This window comes from Mustela putorius, unplaced genomic scaffold, assembly GCF_011764305.1.
Source record: "Mustela putorius furo isolate JIRA1106 unplaced genomic scaffold, ASM1176430v1.1 tig00000874_pilon_pilon_pilon, whole genome shotgun sequence".
In the NCBI taxonomy this organism is placed as follows: Eukaryota; Metazoa; Chordata; class Mammalia; order Carnivora; family Mustelidae; genus Mustela; species Mustela putorius.
Genome location: NW_025421505.1, coordinates 5,875,124 through 5,879,110, shown reverse-complemented (window position 1 = coordinate 5,879,110; position 3,987 = coordinate 5,875,124). Strand labels below are relative to the sequence as shown.

General features: G+C 41.6%; 1 long non-coding RNA gene across 1 annotated transcript; it reads right to left on the bottom strand.

The window, feature by feature from the left end:
• Window positions 1-1,089: 1,089 nt before the first annotated feature.
• Window positions 1,090-2,690, bottom strand: LOC101677183. The gene is made up of 3 exons (XR_199313.2): window positions 2,543-2,690; window positions 2,044-2,085; window positions 1,090-1,154 (listed from the first exon to the last, which is right to left on the bottom strand). It is a non-coding gene; the product is annotated as an uncharacterized LOC101677183 (long non-coding RNA).
• Between the last annotated feature and the right edge of the window lie 1,297 nt (window positions 2,691-3,987).

Genomic DNA, 3,987 nt, shown 5'->3' with positions numbered 1-3,987 from the left:
AGTGTAAGAGGGTTCCCCTTTCTCCACATCCTCTCCAACACACATTGTTTCCTGTCTTGCTAATTTTGACATTCTAACTGGTGAAAGGTGGTATCTCAATGTGGTTTTAATTTGAATCTCCCTGATGGCTAGTGGTGATGAACATTTTTTCATGTGTATGATAGCCATTTGTATGTCTTTATTGGAGAAGTGTCTGTTCATATCTTCTGCCCATTTTTTTTATATGATTGTCTGTTTTGTGTGTTTTGAGTTTGAGAAGTTCTTTACAGATCCTGGATATCAACCTTTTGTCTGTACTGTCATTTGCAAATATCTTCTTCCATTCTGTGGGTTGCCTCTTTGTTTTGTTGATTGTTTCCTTTGCTGTGCAAGCTTTTGATCTTGATGAAGTCCTAAAAGTTCATCTTTGCTTTTGTTTCCTTTGCCTTTGGAGACATATCTTGAAAGAAGTTGCTGTGGCTGATATCGAAGAGGTTACTGCCTATGTTCTCCTCTAGGATTCTGATGGGTTCCTGTCTCACGCTGAGACCCCAATGTTTATAGTAGCAATGGCCACGGTCGCCAAACTGTGGAAAGAACCAAGATGCCCTTCAACAGACAAATGGATAAAGAAGATGTGGTCCATATACATATGGAGTATTATGCCTCCATCAGAAAGGATGAATACCCAACTTTTGTAGCAACATGGATGGGACTGGAAGAGATTATGCTGAGTAAAGTAAGCCAAGCAGAGAGTGTCAATTATCATATGGTTTCACTTATTTGTGGAGCATAGCAAATAGCATGGAGGACAAGGGGAGATGGAGGGGAGAAGGGAGTTGAGGGAAATTGGAAGGGGAGATGGACCATGAGAGACTATGGACTCTGAAAAACAATCTGAGGGGTTTGAAGCAGTGGGAGGTGGGGGATTGGGTGGGTGGTGGGTATTAGAGAGGGCACGGATTGCATGGAGCTCTGGGTGTGGTGCAAAAACAATGAATACTGTTATGCTGAAAAGAAATTAAAAAAAAAAGAAAACATTTGACTTTAACATTTTAGGAGCACATAAGTCTTTTACTATATGGGCTGGAAACTCACTTTTTTATTGCCATGTCCTGTTTGTGTGGTCATTATTGTCTTCTACTTTTTTGGCTTCTAGATCTTCTCTTAGCTTCCTGAGAAACATACAATTTACTGATCATGAATATGGGCTTCAAAGTTAGGGTCATTTCTTGTTCCTCGCAGCTATGTAATCTTGGGCACCTTCTCCATAAATAGTACTGTTGTGGGAATTCAATATGATTGTGTCTGTAATATATTTAGCATAGTGTCTGATGCATGTAACTGTACAATATTATTAGCCATTATATATTAAAAATAATTGGTTGATTTACTGCTGTCCAAGGGTGATATTGAGCTATGTTGCTTAGAAGTTCCTTTGGATTTTTTTGCGTTATATATTGCCTCTTAAAATCCTCATTATGTTCTAGAAGTATCTTTCCGAAGTGCTCAATCTGAGAACAGATGGTGAAAGAAGAAAGGGGTGGGCAATGATATTTCTAAGCAGTGTAATCCAGCCATGCCCCAAGAAACATCCAACCTCTGATCAGGAAACACTGGGGAGGGAAGCATCTCTCCTGCAGGGATTGGGGTTGTCCTAATGGGAAAAGTGGCAGAGTTCTCTCTTTATGGAGACATGAGGATGGAAAATCAGTGTCTCATCAAACTTAACTATGTGGTGATGATTGTCCCTGTGTCCTCCTCTCTGGGTTTCTCATAACTACCATTAAAACCAAGACCCACCAAGCCAAGGACTTCAGGGTGTTTTTTGGCCTTTATTACAAATTTTCCCTTAACCTATTTGGGTGGGGGAGGAGATGTTTATTCCCGACGATGACAGTCTTTTTGATTTAGGTGGTACACCTCTCACCCAAGCCCCCTTGGACTTCAGTGCTAGTGATGGAAGCATGTGCCACCATATGCTCCCAGTTATCCTAACTGTCCTCTCATTTGATCACCTGAATGACTCTAAGTCAGAGCAAACATGGATTTGAGCCTCCTTACCTTGATAAATCACTTGGCTTCTCAAAGCTTCTGTTTTTTAATCTGTAAAATGGTGATAAGAATGGTTTTACTTCTCAGGGTTGTCATGAAGATTAAATGACATATAAGATAGTGTAATAAAATCTATTACTTTCACAAATGAAACACTCTTCAATATGGATTTTTCTATTTCACCTATTCTCTATTCATTTCACCAATCAATTCAGATTTTCAGTTTTCTTCTACTTCTTCTGATGCTTTTCTTTCCTTGCAAATATAGGTTCCAAGTAACTTAATGGATTCCATTGTTGGGACACCTGGGGGGCTCAGTTGGTTGGGTGTCTGCCTTCAGCTCAGGTCATGATCCTAGGGCCCTGGGATGGATTCCTGCATCTGGCTCCTTGCTGGGCAGGGCATCTGCTTCTCCCTCTGGCTGCTGCTCCCCTGCTTGTGCACTTGCTCGCTCTCTCTCTGACAAATAAATAATTAAATAATCTTAAAAAATAGATTCCATTGTTACCTGGAATAGTCAGTTTAATTACCTAGAACCTTAAGTAGTGCCAAAAGCCAGCTGAATGGTTTTTTTCCCCCCAAATATGAGACTATAAGGGAGAACAGTGTTCTAGCTCACATTAGGCCAAGAAAAGTAAAAGGAAGGAAGGAAGGAAGGAGTGAAGGAAGGAAGGAAGGAAGGGAAAAGGAAAGAAAAAGAAAGAAGGAAGAAAAGCATCATTCATGCTCCAGAGGTGATGGAAGACAGGAGCATTGTGACACAAAGCTGACCATGATGACACACATGTTCTGATGATGCCAGAGTTGACAAGCCAACTGGATAAGAGAGAGACACTTGCATGCTACCCTACCAGCTACTTGAATGTCTTGTTTCTTATCTGTCTCCTTGGAGGAGAAACTCAGAAGAAACCTTTGGCAGTCTGATGCCTGGACTCAGACTCATCTTTGTCATGTGGGTGCCACATCACAGCACTGTTCATGCTTGACTTTCCCTCCTTCCCACCCCATTTCATCCTAAAGATGTAATTATTTCCATTGAATTTATTCCCTCCCTCCGCCCACCCACCGTATACCTTGATGACTCAATCAGTTGATGGCTGAAGATACAAATCAGACTTGCTAACTAATTGGAAACCTTCCAGGGACATATCAGCAATGATGATGTGGAAAGCAATATGCCATAGAGTGTTGTCATAAGGATAATTTTTTTTTTTTCACAAAGAAGTTTGGTTTCTCCTCCCCTGGATAGCTTTTTTTTTTTTTTTTTTAATCCGAGATATCTCTGTTATTATGAAGGATGGGCCTGTTAAGCTTTATTAATTGCTTACCATTTAAAAAGTAATTTTACTGAGCATCTATGGAGTTCTGGCTTGGAACTATCATCAGAATGGGAATCAGGATAGAGAAGGTACAATCCCTGTGGCCACGGAGCTCACAAGAGGTAGACTGGTAAGCAGACTGGTTTCATATTGTCTGCTGGGAGACCTGATAAAGTTTTGCATAAGGATTATGGAGCTACATGGAGCAGGAGAGACAGACACTGCTTCTGAGACGGGCTGATTCACATGCTGGGTTTTGAAGAGTCATGTGTGGTTATTACTCATTCCTCTTTCCACTGCTCCCAGATCCATTGTCCTCTCTTCTTTGCCTAGAAAGCTGACTCCTATCATGGTGGATACTCTAATATGCCGCCCATTTCAGGAATGCAAGACTCATTCCCTTGCTGCCAGAAGACAGTCCTCAGGTGTCAGCTCTCTTTGGGGATTACATCTCCTGAAGAAAATTGTCTCTCCTAAGGTCATGCCTCCTCCTTCCAGGAGCAGCCTGTGTCCAATCACTAATCATTACCAGGATATAAAGACCATCCCCCCCACTGCTCCCTCTCCCCTAAGCTCCAATCTGAGAGACGCTTGAAGGATCATCCCGACTCTAGGACCTTTCTGGTGAACCTAA